Genomic DNA, 23,490 nt, shown 5'->3' on the forward strand with positions numbered 1-23,490 from the left:
TGTTTATTAAAGTCCCTTGAGGCCCATCACTAATTCATTCTATACACCACAGCTCCAGCCACAACTTGCTCAAAGTAGCATCATTACTTGACTCTGACACATTTGCCATAGTTCTGCTGTCAACTGCCTGGACTCTGGCTCCCAAGTAAGGAAGTTCATTCAGCTGTGAAGCTGTCTGACAGAAGGAGGTGCCAAAGTACCACAGATTAATGATACAAATGACTCCAGTTAACATGGCATTTTCCCATTATCAACAGAACCCATAGAAAATGAATTATCAAAATTAAATACTTCTTTTGGATTCATACATTTTAGAAAAACTTCAACTTTACAAAGTTAAAAATCTAAGTTCTCTACAGCTTCAGTTAATGTTATTATGTTATTTTCATTATAAGGACATCTTGATTAATTAACCTATCTTCAAAATTTTCCCCTAAGAAGAGAAATTCCACTAGCAGCAGCTTACAGACAGTAAATTAAGTCACAGAGAAAGTCTGTGGCAATGCTGTGAATTAAACCTAAGATTCTCAAAACTCATTTCTGTTTTTCAACCATGTGTCATCTTTCCAAATGTTCTTTCCTACAAAAAGATTTAGTCATGGCTGAAAAAGGCCTGTCTCATTAATGAAGCAAGGATTCAGTAAGAGAAACTCTATGAATCCTTCAAAACTGGCACGTATATTTACTTGTTAAAAAAACACTTGAGGACGTTCTGTAAATGAAATTGTGATCCTCTTTGTTTCCATTTAAAAAAACCTTTGTTGAAGGTCATTTTTAATGGGATTTGGATGATGTTCCAAGAGAAAAGCATGGGCTGAGCTGTTTGGCTTGCACGCCATTAAGTCTCTGTTTTGAAAAACAGTGTGGTACTGACTGGTGTTTGAGCTCTTTCAGGGCACGCCCTGAATTCAAGGCCTCACACAATTCTCCTCCACTTCTGAGCCTAGAAGAATATAGGAAAACAGTAACATTTAGTTTCTAAGAGCTATATACTGGCAAAGTTCCTTCTTAAAAGAACCAGGTCTACCTAAAAAACAGGTAATTGGAGTCAGGACTCCACCATTCCTACCTGCAATGAACTGACTAAATCATAGACAAGCCTTTTTACCTCTTGGCATTTCTTCAGTCTATACCCTCCTCCACCCCTTCACCCACTCCATCCCCCCCCCCAAAAAAAAAAAAAAAAAAAAGAAAGAAAGACTATCGTACTTGCCTGTATTTCTAAAACATTTCATAAACCATGATTGAAGAATGGAATATAAGAGCAAAACATTATGTAAGTGCCAAAGCCACAAGATCAGGCTCTGAATGAGACCACAGACTTGACTTGCACTTCAGTTCTCTGGGGCTTATTAATTGCTGAGCATAGATTACTTGGATTTTCTATGATAGCTTAACATAGTGTTTTATTTAGTTATTGGTATTATAGCTCTAGGAACACCTCAGTTTTCAGATAACTCTTGTGTGTAGCTATCAGACTTAGAAACTACGACATAATTGTTATATCCATCAAAACACAAAATAGATCAAATAGATGCGATACCTTAACACTTCTATAGCACACCATTACAGTTAAGGCAGAGGTATACGTGCATTTTCCACAGGTTTTCTCAATGTTCAGTCCTTGCACCATAACAATTTGACCAAAAGCTGTACCATAGAGCTTCTAAACAGCAATACTGCAACTAAATTACAAGTTCACCTGAGAAAAATAGCAAGTATTCCATTAAAGGAAGTTCCTTAAATGGATTCTACACCCAAATATTTTTTTTTCTTTTCCCAGTTGGAAACGTAGAGAGATTTATCGCAGAAAGGAGCTGTTATCATGATTTATCTACTGCATACCATGCTTTTAATATCAGCACATCTATCAGATTAAGTAATAGTGGAAATTCTTGAATATTTAATATTCAAGATACATCTTTGTTAGTTGCTTCAAGAGGAATGAAGCTGCAAACTGGCTAAATTATTTGCCCTCCTTGCACTACAAATTGTATCAAGGAAACTAGACTCTGCTTGAAGTTGGGAATGTTTTGTTTCTGTAAAATATTGTTGAACCACAGGAGGATCCAAGCTAACTAAATATGGAGCAAGAGATGTTTTTGCAATACAGGCCAAAACATTCTGTTACTGATTCATTGGTAATTTATGACTGGCTTGGATATAATCTTAACCAACCATCATTGGTTTTGGGAGGTGAAATGACATGAGTCAACTGAAATTAATATGATAAAGAACAGCTCACTCTTACTGCTTAAATCCAGTCAAGGCTTTGCTTCTTGCAAGAGTGTTCCAATCCTAGTCTTCAAGAAAAGGCAAATACAAAGAGCTGTAGCAAGCTCCATTTGTTGTACAATTCCTACCTCCCTAGCTCAAAATCATAATAGCCTTATGCAGATGGAAGCAAAAACATATGTTTTCACAGGTACAGAACACCCTAAAAAATAATAGACAAATGCAGTATTCATAAAATGTGGCAATTGTATTGGATATACTGCTTTTTTCCATGTGGTAGCTGTATTGGATATACTGCTTCATAAGCTGTTGCTCCCCATTACCAATCATTCTCCTTTCTTCCTCCCATTTCTAAGCCTAAAAATCTTGTCAAGAGATACTCCAAGCTCTTTTATATAACCTCGTGTGAGAATCACATTAAGGTCCTGCTCTTTGTCCGTAATAAAGTCACATCCTGGAAACATTAAAACTTCAACCTTAGAAGTAAGAGAAGACTATTTAAAACAGAAAAAAGTGCTATAAATAAATATAGTAAGTGAATTGTAAGACTATATCTAACAGTCTCTGCAGAAATAGTATAGACAAATGTGAGTTTTTAAGCCAAATTCTGAACTACAGATAAAGAAGTAGGTAACTTGGTGCCTCCAATAGAAAGGGGATGGATTCCAATAGTTATCTACACCTAAACATTAAAAAAAATCAGTAGAGAGAGTGAGTGATAAGTCTTGGGGAAACACGGTTCTCAGCAATGAACAGTCTTCTACTTTAAACCTTTACTCCCTAACTCAAATTGCCTCAGTTACCATTTTGAGGAAATATACACCATTAACTAATCGCTGTAAGAGTTCCTATCTTTAAATGTTAGGGCCATATAAGTTATCCCCAATCATCCTACAGGTCTTCTTTTACCTTTGAATCTTCCCCAGATTAGCTCTCATTCTGTTTAATATGTTAACTGAACACTTTAAATAAAGTTCTGACCCCATAAACCGATATCCATTTGAATATGATCCATCCCTGATGAACTGCATATGATGGATATAAAAAATAAATAAATAAAACCAAGGCAGATTTGCCTTCTCTATGATGCCTTTTTAAGCTGCTCTTAGACTGAAAGCTCAGCTGATAACTGCTACAGAGCTAGCCTACATTCTCTAAAGACTTTAACCAGACATGTATTTTATGGACACAAGACATTCCTCACAGGAGTCACACTTTGCAAGGCTTTAAAATACTGCCATTCTTAAGGGGAGGCAGTCTATGATTGCTCATCCTTGCCTGCCTCAAACTTAATGACAACTTAAAAGGAAGCATCAAGATGTGTGTGTTCCTTAGCCAAGACCTAATACTTTGCTGAACAAGGGTTTGTAGGTCTTCCTTTTTTTTTTTTTTTTTTTTGCACTATGTTATTACTGGCCCAGAGCTATCTGAGGTACCAGTCCCTTCTATCTGATAGAGCACACAACATGAAGCTTCATGGGCCTCACTGTTTTCTCTCTTGCTCCCTTAGTGGACTACATTTTCAATGCTAAGTGTTAGTGAACAGTGTCTGGTAACTGCATAGATCTTACCCTTGATTCACCCTGTTTTATATTGTTCTTGGCTGGAATAGGCAAGAATGAACAACCCCTAATGAGAAGTCTGACCATCTTCCTCCAGGGGAATTGCAGCTGTACAGAGACCACATGCTGTCTTTGGAAAATGAAAATCTGTGAGGCAGTTTCTCCTTGCTGGTGTAATACAGTGCAAGTCAGACCACTTTTACTAGGACAGATAAGCCAAGCATCCTCCTTTGATGAGAGAGGAAAGTAGCAATTGCATCCAAATAAAGACACGAGTAAAGGAATAGCAATGTATTTTCATCCAGTGGAAATATGAAAACACACAGATCAGTTGCAATGAGACTGAAAAAATGACACAGAAACATTTGATAAAAGAAGAATTTTTGCAGCAATGTTTCCAGGAGTTCCTGCATCTGGCCAAGACAAGATATAGCACAAGAACAGCTACACTTCAGTCTGGAACAGGATAAAAGGATATGCATACAAGAATATGGGGTAAACAACACGACACAGGAAGGAAAGGAGATGACACAAAAGCACAAGACTTTTGCAGGCTCCATCCAACCTAAAGAAAACATGGGTTACTTCACAGCTTAATTTCTGTTGAAACCTTTACGTAATTCAATAGGGAAAGCTGGAGTGAAAATCAACACTTGATCCAGCTCTCTCTTTACCTAAAATAATTCTATGATGTTGATACTTAATTGCTGATGCAGCCTTAAAGTTGAGATAAAAGGCACACTGACAAATCCTGTGCTATCAATAGGGTGCAGCAGGAATACGAAGTGTGAAGACAAAGCACTGGTGGTATCAGAGCATAGAAGAGTGAAGTGAAGGAGGACAGCAAGGAGGATAAAAGGGCAGCGAGACTCACCTTGAAGAAAAGGTTGCAAATGACCATAGTAGAGAACTGTCATTCCTACTCCATGATGTATTTTATTTGTTAGTATATCTGCAAGATGCTCATGTACGTGCAAAGGCTTGCAGACGTGTTTCTCCCAAAGCTACCGCAAAGAACACATTCCCTTTTATATTATCATACAAAGGCATTCTATGGAAAGCCTAGACATTTCCTCACACATCAACCACTGGCACTGGTTGCACTGACTTTAGCTAAGTTCCTCCTGATTTACATCTGTGTAAAAGTAAGTCCAACATGTTCGTGGAAATACTCCGCACAGCTGGGACAGTTTAGACACATGAAATAGATGTTAGCAACACCATGTGATTAAAGAAAAGTTCAAACCACAGAGTTTAGATCTGAATCCAAATCCTCCTCAAGCTTGGGGTGTTTTAGATCCAAAATTTTGATTCAGACTCTTGTCTATATAAATTGTAGCAATTCATAATTTGCTGTGATTTAGACTAATACATTACACTGAACAGATCAGCACCTACTTTGGATTTTACAGGCTTTGTGGTAACTGGTAAAACAAGTTGTGGAACATGAACAGTAATGACTACTGGTCTAGAATAAAAGAGTGCCAACTCAAGTGCCAACTTGATGCTCCATTGAAATATCTTCCATTGTCCATGACTCAGATGAGAACATTAATTTGCTATATCAGCAAATATGTGGTAATCAAAACCTATCCCAGAGTGGAGCAGTACAAACAGTTACAGCAGTAGGAACACAAGAATTTCCAGCATGAAAAAAAGAGTTATGGCTCCAAAAATATATTCTACTTAAAGGTTAGAACTCTGTTTCTATGAAGACTATCCATCAAATTGCTCAAATTGTGGGGAACCAACTGCACTTTGTTAATGTCATTAACATTAGCAATCTGTCATAGCTTTGGCTGGGACTAAGTTAATTTTCTCCATAGATGCTTTTATGGTGCTGTGTTTTGGATTTTTGATGAAAACAGCAGTGATAGCATGCTGATGTTTTAGTTGTTTGGAGCAGTGCTTACATGGAGGCAAAGACTTTTCAGCTTCTCACACTGCCCTGCCAGAGAGCAGGCTGGTGGCACACCACCAGCTGGGAGAGGACACAGCCAGGACAGCTGGCCTAACTGACCAAAGAAATGTCCCATACCATGTAGTGCCATGCTCAGCAATAACAACAGCGTGGGGAAAGAAGGAGGAAGGGGAGATGTTGGGAGTGATGGTGTTTGTCTTCTCAAGAAACCAAGCTGAGCCCTGATATTCTGGGAGTGGCTGAGAACCTGCCTGCCAATGGGAAGCAGAGAATTAGTTCCTTGTTTTGCTTTGCTTGTGCACCCAGCTTTTGTTTTTACCTAGTAAACTGTCTTCATTCCCAACCCATCAGTTCTCACACTTTTACCTTTCTGATTCTTTCTCCCACCCTACCAGGGGAGAGTGAGCAAGTGGCTGGGTGGTGCTGAGCTGCCTGCTAGGCTAAAACATAGCAAAGTCTCAATTCCTTCCATAGAACAAGTCACTGATCACTTAAAGATTAGAAAGCCAAACTTATCTATTGTGAAAACACTTTAAATGCAAACAATCTTCACAGATATTTTGCTTAATATTTTCTCATTCAATGTGTCTGCCTTAACATCCAGAGGCAAAGATCCAGTAACTTGAGGATGAAGTTAGAAAAACTCAGAAATTATTCATTTTTTTTTTTTAAATAAGTTAATCAGATGGATTTACACATTAGTAATGAAGAGGTCAGGAGTTACCTATCTATGAATACATACATAGATGTATTTAATGATTCCCTCTCTAATATCCTAATATATTTCTGAATTTGAAAGTACGCATTTTTTAATGTATATACTGAAATTGGTTGTATAAGAATTAAGCAAGTAATAAAACAAACTCATCTTCCTACTCTTGAGAATCAGTGTCCAAACCAAAATATGCCAGCTATGCAGTTAGTTGTGGGAAAGAGGTTTCTTTCCTAGAGTCTAGGCCGGGAATCCCAAGTTTGAGAAAGTACTTTCCAATTAAGCTAACGGTCCACTGACTCCAGACACAGATGTTTTCTCTCAGAGGTGGTATATGCTGCCAACCAAGTTGACAATTCAGAAATATCAGGACTATGCAAAATAAGCCTTCATTTCCCCTTTCACTCCAAGCTGTGATAATCCAGTCTTTTGAAGATTTTTCATAGAACTGTAGTCCTACAACTTTGGATCCTGTTCTTCAGCAAGCAGTACTGAAGAATCACAGAATGGTTGAGGTTGGAAGGGACATTGGTTTTTCTTGAAGTTACCTAATTCAGATAAGCAGCACTGAAAATAACCCTCCAGACCTGAGCATTTTACCCTAGTAAGTTGACAGCCTTCCCTACACTGTGTTATTGTCTCAGTGGAAATACAACTACCTAGCAGATACGGCTAGAGAGATCTGCAGCTTGTGTTTTAAATTCACTTGACTTGCTAAAGTATAAACTGTTAGCTAGATGGATCAGCATCTTCATGTAATGCACTCATAGGGATAAACTGAAGATGAATAAACAACATGTTTTCAGGACTGAGTAAGTCAGAGACATTTACTTCCAAGGTCAGAAGCTGCAGGTTTCCAGGTGAGATCAATGCCCAAGGTTTTTTGACCCAACCAATAGCTGCTGGTTACGCTCACCAGGGAAAACCACTAGCAACACACCCTGCACTCACTTCAAACCAGACTTGAACACAATGAATTACATGCATCATTTCAGTTTAGGATTAAAGCCTTCTCTGAACTGTAGATCTAGATAGGCATCCCCATCTACATTTGATTTCTATTAGCTGCCATGAAAATCTTCATTGCCACTACTGCTAAAAGCCAGACATCACCAGGATTTTATTTTATTTTATGAACTGTAGGCCTACCCAAGGAAGTTTTAAATTACTTGAATTACATTATGGCATTTCAGTTAGTATAGTTTAGGGCTGGAAATAGAATTTGCATCAAAAATATTCATCTTTGGGATTTTTTTTCTAGCAGTCTAAGAGACTAAGGAACAATTTACTACTTTATCCCGTGTTTTATCCCTTTTAGATTCTATTAATAGAAAAGCTCCATGGTCATAATCTTAGCATTTTTCTCAACTAGTGAATTCAATCCAGTTTACAGGAGTCACTAAAGTGCTGCTAACAATAGTACCTTTATTCTGAAACAGGTAAGTTCTTCATGCATTCAGGAGCCAGCTGGATGTAGGTATCTTCTATTACTAATGAATGAAAATACTGAAGAGGCTGATGAATGCTTCCAAGTACCCATTTATAATACAGCCTTCAGTAGGGTTTATTCTCCCAATCCTAAAATAAGCAGAGACCAGAACATGTTGTCTTTCTGGAAGGCGTCTATCTTTCAGGAAAGGTGCACATTTCATCTTCAGACACCTTTGATTATTATACATTTTTTCCTATGGCTAAAGTCCCTAATCAACATAGACCTTCCAGGATGTTTAAACTAATATACTTTTATCCTTGAAGCTAAACAGTTTGAATGCTGATGAATAATTTAGGCACAAAGAATCACTGAATAAATGCTGCCCATCATCTCCAATAAAAAGCAGTATCTCACAGAAAGCAAAGTAATTTCCTACTGTTATATAATGTACACAAACAACAGTTTTTATCACAGAAAACAAAGGGGGTGGGGGGGAAAGCACTCAGCAGAATTACCAAGAGTTCCTTTTTGGGAGATGTGCTGAAAATTCATTGATATTGGATGTCCTAGTGTACAAGGACCACATGACTTAAACACACAGCAGCATCTTGAGCTAGGAATATTAGTTCTGTGTGCACAGCAATTTGTGGTGAACTCAAAGAAATATACACAGGAGATATAATGGCCTGAGCAGTAACTCTTCCTTTTTCATTGTTTCTGTTACAGTGCTTTAGGGAGCATCTTTTCAACATTCTTGACATACTCCCCTCCCCACCATCCCCAGAAAGGAGGGTGAGATTTAGTCCTCCAACCACAAAATTGTGGAACAAATCCCACACAGCACTAGTATGGGAAAATTCCCTCTTCTGAGTGCTTACACAAAGCTTTGAGCATCAAAATTAGAATATAGCACGCAAGCTGGCATCAAGTTCATACTGATGTCCTGCTTCATGCCCTTTTTCACCTCACTGTCATATTTTCCTGGTTGTCACTCAACTTAAGTGACACTATTACCTGCCTAACAAATCCTCTTCATCTCATCTTTCTCCCAATGGAGGAGTACTATGGGTGGTAGATCTTTTTTCTCAGATATAAACAAGAACTGTGAGGTTGAAGAATTTCAATTTCCTCTGGAACAAGACATGGAAAAATTTAGTCATTCCTGCCAGCTAGCCACAGGCTTCTGCTGCCTCTAGGCCAAAACAGCTTGAGAGGCACATTTAGTTTGCAAGACTCCTCCCTAACAGGATGTATATTTCTCAACTATTCCCTCCAATTAATTTATCTCTCTCCTCTACTTCCCTCTAGCACAACAGCTTCCCTTTTCAACAACTCCCTCCATCAGGTTAAATTAGACCACGCAACGCAACTGGCAAGCATCCTGACACCTCACCTACCATGCGGGACTTCACAGGCCACTTCACAACAACACTTCCAGGAGTTTGTTTCACAGCCTCACACTTGAGAGCCTTACCTTACACAGGTACAGAGCAAAGGCCTCAGAGTAGTTGTTCAATGCAAACAAGGCAGGGCATGGCATTGGTTGCAATGGGTCTCCAGAGAGGGCTGACCAAGGAGCTCCTCCTCTGTGAGGCATTAAAAGCACAGGTAGGAGGGAGGTCTAGGACCTCATAAAACCTCACTGCGTGGGAGGCCTTCTCTTTACATAAAAGAGAACAAGGACAGTTCAAGCCATAGGCATGCTCTGGTAGTCATTCAGTGCTTGTAGATTAAAAGCAGCAAAAGGACAGAGGCCACTTAAACTAACATTCTCCTCAGGGAGACCACTACACAATAGAGGGCTAGAAAGACACTGGATAGCATCACCAGAAGGAAGAGTTGATTTAGCCATCCAAGATATCAGCCTACATTTTCAAGGCTCCCAAAGGATAGAAGCATTCTACTTTTTGTGACCCTTTGAACCCCCTCCCTACTGACAGCTTGAGATAAGTTAAAATTGTTCCCTGAATAACAGCTTGCTAGTGCTGTACAACAGAGTAAAGGCAACACCTACAGAAGGCATACAAGGTACAGAAGGAGCAGGAGACTACTGTTGATTGCTGCAGTACCCAGACTGCTTCCAGCCCTGGAGAACAGAAGGAAGACATGCTCCTTTCCTGGAGAGAAGAAAGCCAAAGAGTCCTAGGAAAGCAAGCCTCATAGCTTTCCCAAGAGATATGTTTTCTTGGTTTTATAGAAGGACAGAATACAGTACACATCAAGCTCACTCGTGGCAAACAAACAACTAGAGCAAGAACACACCTGTGCAGTACAGGCCAGGAAGCAGATACAGATTTTAGTATTAGCAGCACCAAAGCTTCTGCAGAGCCTAAAACTGAGGTTTAAGGCTACCACCAGCAACACAAGTGACTTTCAACAGATCTTCAGAAAGTAAAGAAGGTAACCGGATGGCAAGAAAGCGTCATACAGTGAGGTGTTTCTCACCTTGTGAGCTAGCAGTCTAAACAGCCTCTATCATTAGCCACACTGTAAAATGCAACTAAGTATTAGGACTCTACAGCATTTTAGGGAAACAAACACAAAAAAAATAGCCTCATCCCTACACCATACCTCTACCAGCATCTCTCCTAGGCCCATCCCAGGCTAATATATCAGACCTCCCCACCCCAGGCACCACCTGCTATACAGAGGGGGGAGGGCTAGATAGTTGCACAGCTGCAACAGTTCTTCATCAGATGAAGCTGGTGTGAATGGGAAGAAGTTTTATTTCTTTCTTCTGCTATTAAATCCATATCATCACTCCATTCAAAATGCTACTCAAGAACATGTGTTGACAAAGAGGTATAGATCTAAATAAGTTATGATAAAAAACAAGGTTGTTGAAATGAGATGTCAAAATCTACGTGACTTAAAGACAATCTCAGTGAAGAACTGGATGGATCACTCAGGATTAATGCATTTATTGTAAAGGCAGATATAACTTACTGATGTGCTTTTGTCTCCATGTATATTCTTACCAAGCAGCTCCTGTGTGAAGCCTTTAAATTGATTCATGAGCTAATGCCTATTCCAGAAAAATACATGAAAGGAAGTCTATTAAATCAAAATCAAATCAAAAAGGTAAGTCAATCAAATCAAAGTATTTTATGCTCCCCAAAAAAAATGCTAGCTAGCAAGGAAAATTTCCAAGACATTGTGAGATTTCTTCCCATTATTTTAAGTTGATTTTAAGTTCATTCAAGTTGATTAAAAGATGAGCTATGAATGGAAATTCTGCAAATCTGTCTAATCTGCCTAAATCTTTCTAATTTAGCATCTGCCCTTATGGTGAGATATGACATTAATCCAAATTACTTTGCAAATGCTTTCAGTGCTAACCTTTCTCTGAAAGTCCAGAAAAAAAAAAAAAAAGAAAAAAAAAAAAAAAAAGAAAAAAAAAAGAATCCTGGTGTGCTGAAAGATGAGTGCAAATGTAAAAATACCATTTTTTCTAAAGTAAGAAGTAAAAAATGGGTAATTATTTCTTTTTGTCTTGCTTTGGTGGTGAAGTGTCTATTAGAGTTTTCTTGTCTCAGAAAAGCTGATGCTGGCAAGCAACATTTTGTTTCATAACTGCAGCTACAAGGCATGAAATTTGATCTTCCACCAACATGAGATAAGGTCCTGTGGTCCCAAAGCTATTTCTGACCAGACCTTTCAAGATAATAGAAACTGATCTCATTAAGGCCCTTCTAGCATGAACATCTGAAGGCAGTTCATATGTCTGTTAGATAACTGCAACTTGCTTATTCTGTTTAGTCATCTTCTGAAATTTGAAAACATTAAGTATATCTGACGATTATAAGCATAGTAACCTATGACATCTCTGCACTGCCCCATGGAGAACTGTACTCCCACATTAGTGATGATGTAGGTGGGTATGTTTACTCAGTATTGCACGACTCTGAAAGCCAGAGTAGTTTGGGCACTGCACCATGGTAACACAGTCATGCTGAGCTATGTGGTCTCTTACAAGCCAGGAGTGTTTGCACAATACTCAGCTCTGCACCACAGAAACACTCACAAAGCACCCATCCTGCTTCCTTCACCTTTATATATGTACACAGGTATGCACACTAACAGACACAGACACAACCCCTCTGCAGCTTCTGACTCTGGCAATCCATCCATGCTTTCCTAAGCTTGCAGTTCACATACTTGCACTTAGTTTATATGGTGTAGAAAGCACAGAACACAATGTGGAAAGTAATTTATTCATTTCCTGTTGTAACTTGCTCCAGTTCACACCAGAGGAAATTGTGGATGAGAGAACTGTGTCTGTATGCTGGCTATCATGTCACATATAGTAACGTGAGTGCTCAACAGTCTAGTAATTATTGTATGGCAAAAATAGTCAATATGATGTGGGAACCTAAAAAGACTATCTCTCTCCAGACATACTTTTTGATTAGCTGTAAGACCACTGGACACACATTGCTTCCATGGTCTGTCCAAGACAGTCCTCTGTGCAGATGTCTGCATTTTTTACAGCCTCATACACTCGCATTGTAGGGATTCATTTCCCCAGGTTTTTCCATAAGTCTGGTCTTTGTTTTCATGACCCAGGGAATGTTGAGATGCTTAGGTTTGGTATCCTGCTATCTTCTTTGTGATTCTCCTCCAAGTGGAAAGTTTTCACTCATGAATAACAAACCAACTTCAGCATAATGAATATTACCAAATCAGAGGTTTATTTTCTCAATTGTCTATGTATTACATAGTAAATTAAAGCTATCAAATGTGAAACGTACTAGAATAGTAAGGTGGTTCATTGAGGGTCCTTACACTGCCACTGACCAGCAGTTTCTGTCCTGTAAAACTACAAAAACAGCTTGGATTCTGTTTGTCCTAAATTGGTTTCTGGGTTGGTCAAAAATCTGGTTGCTGGGATTTTTCATCAGAAGAACTAGTTCATGGATTACACACCTATTTTTTAGGGTGCCTCCTGGATTTTAACACCTAAATGTCATGTTGGGTCTTTGTGAAAGAGTCCTAAGAACTCATGAAGGTTTAGCAGCTTGGGCTCAGCTGGCTTCCCAGCTTGACATCAGCCCATTCCCAAGGAGGTACCTGGTGCCTGGGGCTGTAGCTCTCCTGCTACCTTCAGCTGCCCTGCTCCTGGCCAGAGTGGTGGGACAGGCCCTAGCTGTCCATGGGGAGCCCCCACTGCTCCTGCCCGCTGGTTCTTTTACAAGGCCTGATGCTTTAATGTAGACTGCTTGCCTTTAAAATCACATTTTTTTACCATATTAAGAGGTTTTTGGCAGCTGTGCTGGTGCAAGTAGAAAGGAATTGGTCCCCTGAGAGAGATGTGTAATGATTTGCTTTGGACTGAGGAAGGGGAAATCATTTTTAATTGGATAATATGAAGGAAAAAAAGCCTTACATGTGTTAATTTGTTGGACTCAAACATATTTAGACTGGGTTATAGGGATGTTTTGACACTGTGTAATTAGGGTAATTAGAGAAGACAGTTGTAAGATTGGATTATTTTGACACTGACGATTTTGATATTGGTAAGGTTACTGTGACACTAAGATGGTACAAGTGATATAAATTCTAAAGCAACTATTGTTGCTTTACCAATTAAACAAGCAACCTGGAAACTAGTTTACTATATAACACCAACCATAGCTTTAAAAAAATACATAACTGCAATAGCTTGGGATTTTTCAAAGGCATGTATGGAGAATGGACTTTTGGAGACATCTCCAAAATCACGTCTTTAAACACTGACAGATGATCTTATGTGCCACGTAAAGTATGGAACACATAAAACAAACAAACAAAAAAAAACGTGAACATGATTTTAGTCTATAAGATATTGTCTTGATGATCATTATAGGATGACATTTCAAGGCTGAAAAGTATTCTGCAAAATGTGAAAATCCTTGGACCTTTTTGTCACTTTGTATTGGAGGCTACAGACTGATAAAGAGAGGACTTGATATACTGGTTTTAAAATTAACTGTATCTTGACATGCACAAAACCCTTTATCAGAAGTGCTTATTCTCATTTTAAAAATGGTAGATGGACTCTCAAAAGAAGAAAGAGTAATTGCAAAAACAGGCAACACTGAATACGACTGTTATAATCTTCAGGGTTGAAATAAGATATTACGGCAACTAACAACGAGCTACATGAGAGAAGCTGATGAGTTTTCAGATTTTGCAGTATACCATTCAGGTTAGAAGACGTTAGAAGATGTTCACAGAACCAGTTTAGCTATGGTTACTGAAACACCTCAAAACCATACACATAACTAGAGTAACCTGTAAACTCTCCATGTCACACTACGCACAAAATACTACAGCTGCCTGAAGTTTTTTCTGATTAAAACCCCCTTCTACTTGTTAGTTTTCCTGCACTTTTATCTTCTGCCAGCTCTTTTAGGAAACAAAACTTCTTTGCATTACTATACATTTCTAGAGTACAATATAATGACTGCTGCGCCGTCTCTTTAAGAATGCTATAAACCCATTATTTCAATAAAATCCACAACGTTTATAGAAAACTTTCAAACAGAGGAGCTGTTTAAGAACTGTTCTCTTTAAAAATGCAGTGTTTCATAGGCAAATTGCCTTTTAAAAAAAAGTATTAAAAATTGCCCAAATTTCTCTGTTCCTTCCCTTTTTATGTCAATATAGTTTTTAATCACTTGTAGGTTTGCTTACACAATTCTTATCATGAAAGAAAACATTTAGCCATTCAGTTTATCAGATTGGCTAGCAGAGGTTTCATTTGTTTTATTATTGATAACAATTATTTTTAAATCTCAGATAGTAAAAAGCTATCTATCCCTAAAAGAAGGAAACCAGTTTAAAAAAAAAAAAAAAAAAAAAAAAAAAAAATAGAGAAAGTACATGCATATACATGACTTGGGCAAGAGGGGAGCGTTTTCTCCAGACTGCCTGGAGCTAGATGGCTATCTTGTATACGATATTTATTAAAACATTCTTCTCTTGTGCTTTGCTTTTTTGATCCTTTGAATATTTATGCACCTAGTTTTGAATATATGTGACTAATTTCTCCCTGTTTTCTTAGCCCCTCTAATAGCCAATATCTTTTTGGCCTTTGACAAATGCTCTTTCAGTAGGTGAGGGAATCATTCTTTTCATGAGCTCAGTTTCCACTGGCTCCTTAAGAATGATACTTTGCAGACGTTAATGAACAGAAATAACTGATCAACTCTTACTGTAGCTTCCAAACCCTAACTTTCTAGGAGAAAGGGTCCCAGGAGAAATTCCCAAATGACCTGTATATTGTGGAACTGCACTTCTCCACTGGAAAGATCCACAATCCTCCTCAGGGTAAGAGAATGGTCCATAATGAATCTGAGTGCTGCTGATAAATTATCCCTAGGGTAACAAAGTACTGGATATGTATTTTATTGGGTGATGAGCAGGAGAAGGATAACATCTGGATTCACAGCCCATCAGGCTAAATCTGCCAACTGTTCAATTCAAGTTACAGTGTATTTGAACAACACCATAACGGTTAAATGGATTCCCATGGCACAGATCCTAATGCAATTTGGAAAATGAAATAGCAATAGTGCAATGGTGTTCACCTTTGACATGAGAAGTGTGATGAAGAAAAAAGTCTATCTGAGAGACAGTGTACAGTCAACAGCTGTTTGAGAAAGCAAAACAGTGAGCAGCAGAGATCTCTGAGCTTGAGAGAGCTTAAAACCCTGATCAATGTGCTGCAACAACAATGAGAGTGACCCAAATGCTGAAAGACCAGCCCTTCATTTTATAGCACCATTCACAACTTCAAGTTAATGGACATGGGGGAGTACTGGCCACATTAACTGAAATAACAGTATTAACTAGTTTCATGCATCATACAGTTATTAGGACAGAGGCTGGCTGTTGAAAATACAAACTGTCATGCATGCTGTCAGATACAATCTGCAGAAGAAGTTTTAACACAATGCTCAAATGCTTCTAGACAACAATGCAGATTCTCAGCTAAGGCAGCAAGTAAGTACCTTGCTTGAGGGGAGCCTCACCTATGTGCCTTAATCAAGCTCAGGCAGGATTTCAGCCATGGGACAGCAGAACTCGGGGCTGACGGAAAGGTGCCAGCTTTGGAAACACGGTGTATTGTGAAACCAATGCACCCTGAATCTACATGCCTATATTCGTTGTGTAGTCACAACGAATAGTAGGTATCTCAGCACTCCAAGTTCCCTGAACTTTTTTAGTGACCGTGTTGATGAACAACAACACACATACATGCCCTTAGCTCTAGTTTTATGAAGTTTCTCATGCAAACAATCATAGAATGGTTTGGATTGAAAGGGACCTTAAAGATCACCTAATTCCAATCCTCCTGCCATGTGCAGGGACAGCTTCCAGTGGATCAGTCTGGGCAAAGCCCCATCCAGCCTGACCTTGAACACTTCCAGGGATGGGGCATCCACAGCTTCTCTGGGCAACCTGTACCAGTGCCTCACAACCCTCATAGCAAAGAATTTCTTCCTAATATCTAATCTAAATATACCTACCCTCTTTCAATTTAAAACTATTCCTGCTTGTCCTACCGTTACTCCTTGTCCTATTACATAATGCATGTGACTGATGTAACATGAAACCATTAGAGATTGTTTTATAATCTGCTTGTAAGGAAATAACTTTGTAAGTATGACTCCATTTTAATTATATCCCATCTTATTCAAGAACAAGCATAGCCTTTTTTTCTTCCTTATTTATAGAAAAAATAGCAAGATCTGAGTTTTCACACTTCTGGCATGAGTACAGCTTCCCATTCTGTTGCCCCTGCATACTGCCTCTTCCAGATTCTGCTCACCTGTTCTATTTCACTTGAACTGCTGCCAGCACCTCCTTCAGATATTTCCAGTCTTTGTCCCTCAGAACAGTTTCCGGAGCATGGACACAGCATATCATACTAAAAATTTAAGAATGGTTGTTTCCAAAAAAATTCTTCCCTTGCTGCCAACGTCAAACCATAGTTTTCACCCAAAACACTTGACCAACATTCCTGTGATAATGGTTCTGTCAGATGTGGGATTTAGCCCCATCTTATCAAGAGATTGAGCTATATTTGCCTTATGGAGTGAGAGTATTTTAACAACTTTCATTTCACAAATGAGTGTTTTTCTATTGCTTTAGTGGACCTTTAAGTTATATAGTCACATGCATTTGCTAACAATTTGTAAAAAACATGGACATTAAAACAAAACTGACTCAAGAGATTAAATACAAGTAGCTGGATACCAGCAGCAGAGTGCAGGGAGAGGTGATTTTGTTCCACTCCGATGCACAGTAAATGTCCAGTGGTATCCTTCTGCTGATCACCTTCTGCCTATATGTACAAAGGCTGACAAGTTCCTGTTTTACTCAAGGGATGTGGGCATGAACAGCCCCACCACCCAGACATGTACTGACAGAGATTTTGTCGCACCTCTGAAGCTTCACAGACAAACATGCCCATTGACAGTATCAGTTTCAGGCATTGTAACCATCTCCAATTTCCTCTGGACATTTCTGCCCTTGTATGGGAGGTCCATAGTCAAGTTTATTCTCCCTCATTCCTTTCAGGGGAACAAATAAATTTTCCCTTGTTCACAGAGTCAAGAGGATTAGTACAAGTCCAACTTTGCCCAAACTCCCACTGGACTCAGAAGGATCTAGTGGAGAAGTTTGGTCATGTCCACTGTCAAGCTTTTGGAATATTTGAGTTGCCATCATACAAACCCTCTGGCGCTCATGTACAGCTGCACCTGCAGCTCCTCTATCCATGTCACAATCAGAGAGCTCCTAACTTCTGTGGAATGCCTGTCTCTTTTCAAGTCACGTGAGGGTGTACAAGAGCAAACTGAGATTCCAGAGGGACAGGACAGAAGCTGCAATTGTGACCCCCTCTTAACTGGGAAGGACTGTAGCATGATGAGGCAGAATCATTTCTGATCTCTCAAAACAGCATACCGAGGCAAACTCTCATTTCCCCTCATCCACACACTTCTCCACAGTTTGAACTGTTTTGCAGACACCTGGCACACATCCCAAAGGTTTTTTTAAACAATGCTTGGTAAAAGGGCAGGACTCAGAACGTGTGTGTATGACACATACAGCCCTCAGGCTGTTTTACATTCACAAAGAACTGATATGAAATTAAGTAATCAGTTGCAATTATACTTTGTTAACATCTAAATGGCACTCCCCTAAACTGCAGTGTCCTAGCAAAACTAGAAGCGTTTTTGTTTTAAAAAAAAAAAAAAAAGGCAAAGTTTTAAAAGGTGTTGATGTATTTTCAAACAAGAAATATCAGGCACAGAAAATAGAAAGCAGCTATTTCTGCCTCTCTCAGACACATGCACACCTGCTTTGCTGTTGCTGACAGTGGATAGCTGCAGGGCTCTTCCTGAGAGACATCCTGCATACCACAAAATAGCTGTAGAATATGAACTGTGACCCCTTTCAGCTTTGATAGACTTGTCATTTCTCTTAAGCTTTTCCATCCATCATACACACTCTTTCTAATGCTTAACTGTGTCATTTATACAGAAATCCCTTGAGGGAATTTCATTCCATCTCTGACACTGGCTTAATTGCTGTCAGCTGGAACTAATGAGTTTTTACATGTGATTAGTCTTATTTGTAACCACCTAATTTCAATGAACACTTTTGGTTGCTCCTCACTTGTAGTAAATGTGTGTGATTTCCTGACAAAGTTGTAAAATGCATCTCACTTTTGAGTTTCCTCAGCCCCAGGTGTGAGGAGAAGGTTCAGCACAGGTATTTTAAAGAAATGATTTACTTTGATGTCAAGGAGAAAAACTGTGTAACTTTTTTATTGGTCATGTAATAATTAGCAATTCAAGCAGTAAAAATTCCCTCTGTTCTCTCGTAGTGTAGGGTGATAGTCAAGGAAGCTACTAGCATAAAACCAGTGACCTGATACAAGATTTGAAGGAAGATGTACTTCTTTTCAGTTTTCAAATAACTCCACAAATTTATCAACTACCAAATACAGGTGACCTGCAGCATCTCCAGAAATGTCAAAACCTAACAAGTTTAGAAATCATGTCAAATGAAAGCTAACACTACACTCCTATGCACCCTCCACTTTCTTAGACCAAAACAAACAAAAAAGTTTCAGATCAAGCTGCTCAGATCAAATTGAATAAACTTCAGGGGGGAAAAAATGATACTTTGGTTATTTACACCTATAGAGCTTTAGGCCCTTATTGGAGTTTCCCAATAACCCTTGGAAAACAAAAGGAGGAAAAGCTTTTCATGGGAATATATAAAGACCACCTCTCTATACACATATGTAGCTGACATGGACAGTCTTAAGATATGAGATGGCTATCTAGGGAATTTATTGCTGTGGATGGATAACATTTTGAAGCCCCAAGTACCCTGCAGGAAGATCAGTGCTCCTTGATAACACTTGACACCTCCTTGAGGTTGTCAAGAGAGCCTTTGGGCCAGGTTTCCCAAAGGGTTCTTGATGCTACTAGTGTAGAAGATGAGAACACTGTCACCAGCTGGGGTGGCAGCAAGAACAGCTCTCAGCTCTTTGGTTTGCCTCCACAGGATGGATGTATCTTGCACCAGACCCATCTTCTTCTCTCTCTTAAGAATAGGTAGGAAGGGTTCATGATGGTTCATGAACCCTTATAATGGTTCATGAAACTCCCAGCACTGTGCTGAGCTACATGTATAAGTAGGAAGGGGCACCCAGGCACTCCCTTTATTCTTTGTGAACAGACCAAGGTGTATGGGTTTGGGCCTTTCTTTCCATCAGTTGAGAAAGTTTTGCACCATGAAAGGAAATGCATACCACAGCTTGAGAACCCCAGCTTTAGGGCTGTGATAAGGTTGAAACACTAAGCTCTCACAAGTCAGGAAATACCATGCAGATGACACTTGGCCCGTTGCACTATGCAGATCCCCTTTGGCCAGCGGCATGACTAGACCCTTTGGTCATGTATTCCCTCAGTGGTGAATTATTGCTCCAGTTCTTTCCAAAGTTAGATGCAGTTCAAAATAATATATATTAAAAAAAAAAAAAAAAAAAAAAAAAAAAAAGGAAAGTAATCAGTCTGCATACTAGCCAAAGGATGTAAAGAATTGGACTGCCTGCTTAACTCCTCTATTTGTATACCCTCCATTACTTGTGTTCGATCTTGTCTGTAACCAGGTGTCATTCAGGACATTTATTTATTCTAATAATGGTAGAGCAAGTGGGCCAGCCAAGAATGAGGCTTTTCTTCCTGAAACATGTTACAAACCCACAGAGCTTAAGGTCTATAACTAGGCAAGGCATGCTCACACTGGGAAAGAAGATATTCTAAGGAAGAAATGTCAAGGGTATGAAGAAGGAGAAGGTTGGATCAAAATCTCCACAGGACAGAGACAGCCTAGTCAAAACAACAGGTCACAAAGTTGTCAGCTTTGTGCTCTTCTGAGCTTGCTTCTACCTGCAGGATCTCTGCTAGCTCTTTCCTTTGGATTTAACCCGATGCTACATGTATTGTGACTGCAGTTTTCTCACCATTTACTCTAAAAAAACAGCACTGCTCTGTCTGCTGTGTGTTTCTCACCAGCCACCTGGGTGCATAAAGCAATCTCTGCCAATAGCATTCATGCCATTTCATCTTGGTATCAGATAATTGCCATCTAGTAGGAAATACTCTCATCTGGCTCTCTCATCATTACCTTGTATCTCTCTTGATTTTGTGTCTAGTGAATGTAAACCATTAACATTTCAGAACTGAAGCACTGTATACAGATTTTACACTGTAGAAAATGACTGCACTAGATGCACACAAATAGGCATTTGAGTTCTCTGCTTTTTGCCCTCTTCCCTTCATAAAGAAATCAATTATCAGTGCATGAATATTGCCTTGTAATTTCATTGTAAACTAATGAAAGTCCGTCACCAAGCAGTGACAGAACTTTTGCTTTGGGAGTCATTCAGCACCTGGAAAGGGAAAACTTAAACAGAGGAGTAATTTACCAAATGAACACTCCTTTCAAAAATTCTTTCCCTTTCTCTCAGAAATGTAATTTATGAAGGCTTTCAAGGAGGAAACATGATGGAAAGATAAAACCTCCTGTACAAAGTTCAGATTTGCAACTGAATCAACTCAGGCTGAAATCCATCAAAAATTTGACATGCCTGAAAACTGCCTTCCCAGGAGCACGCACTCTGAAACATAATCCTATTAAATACAGTGTGGAAAATAAGTTGTCCACTTTATTTTATCTTGCTCACCAGAATTCCTGTAACTAAATGCTGCAAGAAGAATTCATATGGATACATGTAATGAAATGAACAGGACATACGCTTTCCACAGGCTGAAATCCTCCTGGAGCCTCACAGCAAAGAGCAGCATATAGGCATGTTTCCCCTCTTGTTCACACCAACCTACTTGGAGCTCCCACCAATGCCAATGAGTAACTAATCAAGGGAAGGCAAGCCACCAAGACCTGAATTCTACCTTTCAATGTTTTTTGTTTATTTATTTATTTATTTATTTATTGTCATTTGATGGTCTGCCTGATGGACAGCAGAACAAGAAGTGTTGCAAAAATTAAGTTCTCCATATTTTAATCCCTCTTCCTAATTTAGGCAGCGGGGTGGAGAAATAAGGGTTCCTACTACCGTCAGCCCTTCCCAGAAGTGACGGAGAAGGCCGTGCTACTCTTTCACTCCCTCCTGTGGTGGATCCCGAAAGTTTCATAGAAGAAGACAGGTGAGCTCCCTGCCCCTGACGATGCTGCAAAAGGGATGCCACTGGGCTGTATCTCCAAGGGAGCAGACATGAGAAAGACATGTATAGAACCACCCTCTGATTTTTATCTTAAGTTTCTTAAGTCTTTGATGGCTGTTTCCAAAAAGTCATTCATCCAACAGACCTGAGACAATTTACTAAACAAACAAATATAAGTTCAAGCAGACTCTTCTACAGTTTCTTTGATGGTGGTCTTTTTCATACCTTTTTAATTCCCTCTTGTGGGGAAAGGGCACATTTAAAACTTGTGCTATCTGCTTCTACAAGGTAGCATACTTGGTATCAGGTTTCACTTATTTATTTCATTTATCTGATAGAAATCATGACTTTAAAAAGCAACATATGTCACGGTGCTTTTTCTCTCTAATGAGAACATCAGGCCACAGGATAGCTACTCTCTGGCCTTGAACAGTGCTACACAACACTATTGGTATAAAAAAGTGGCACACAGCGACAGCAGTATTTGACAAACACAACTTTGCAGAGCCTTCACTTATCCATTACCGTGGATGCTAAAGGGAATGAGAACTAATAAAAACACTGCAATTAAATACATTGAGAAATTCTCACCTAAGTAGATGGCCATGAGGACAAATGCACTAACTTGGACAACTGAGGAAAGCCATATTCCTCATGTCCTTACAACGCCTGCCTTCCTCTGATAGTAACTCTCCTTTTAAGAGTGCTTGGTCCACCTCCCAGTTCCAAATATGAATTCAGTGTGTTTGAATGCCTGTACAAAGTCAGAAGCAAGGCAAGTGCACTGCAGCCAGCATTTCATGCACCTATCAGCTCACCAAAAGGTGATTCTCTCATTTTAATAGCACCAACTTTCTGGTGTGCTGCCACCTCCATATTCCCCCTCTGTATTCTCCAAAAGGGGTCCCTGACCCTAACTCTACCACCAACAGAAAGATGCCACTGCCAGTGGCACTACCTGCTGCCGTTAAAAATAGCAGCACCTGGCAAAGAAAAAGGTTTGGGAATCCATTCTCTAGATCACATGATCTAGATCCCAGGCAGATCACAAACTTTCTGCTCTCAGATACTTTAGAAGAGCTGGTCTGGCTTAATAGTGTTTCTATTCACATGGTCATATTATGGTTAAAATATATTAAATAGCTTGTATATCCACCAGAATTTCACCCTCCATTCTCCCACTCCTTCAAAGCACCAATGAGACTCAGTGGCAGACTCTTTTACTAAGATTAAACTCCACTACTCCTCCATTTTACTTAGGATAAGAGCAGGAGAAAGATAATGAAACTGAGTCATTGCCTTCCCTCCCTGACTTCCACATATGCCCACGATCTGCAGGTTTTCTCCACCCCACAGCTTGCTGTGTGGATCACAGTGAGTCCATCCTGCTTATCATTAAAATGATTTTATATTTGCCTTTACTTTCATTTTGAAAAATGTACTGACCTCTCCTGATGATTTATGCTGCTTATTCACTCACGGTATCTTATCTGAATACCGAACAAAGGTCAGAGTAGTGACAAATAAATGAGAATTCTTGCCCCAAATGTGAACAATTTATAGTAGCAATTGTATCCCAAAAATCTGGAAAATACAACATGCAGCCATGGCATAAATAAAGAAAGCACATTCCAGATTATTTTTTTCTTTGTTTTCATGTAAGTAATCTTTAGGTGCTCTAGGATAGAGAGTTGAAGATTTATATCACATGTATGACAGCTAATTTGTATACAGTTTGAAAGTGAACACCTAAAAGTCAGGAAAGTATACTATTTCATCCTCAGAACAAGTTTAAGGTAACACAAAAGTGTTACTAGGTGCCTCAGAAGATGACAGAATAGGCAACCTGAAATAAATGAAGGAAAAAAAAAGAAAAA

General features: G+C 39.2%; 1 protein-coding gene across 3 annotated transcripts in view; it reads right to left on the bottom strand.

Moving 5' to 3' along the window:
* SMOC2 (SPARC related modular calcium binding 2) overlaps positions 1 to 23,490 on the bottom strand; it is a 146,871-nt gene that overhangs the window by 116,369 nt on the left and 7,012 nt on the right. The gene's annotated exons all lie outside the window — the stretch shown is intronic.

Source organism: Aythya ferina (assembly GCF_964211825.1).
Source record: "Aythya ferina genome assembly, chromosome: 3".
NCBI lineage: Eukaryota > Metazoa > Chordata > Aves > Anseriformes > Anatidae > Aythya > Aythya ferina.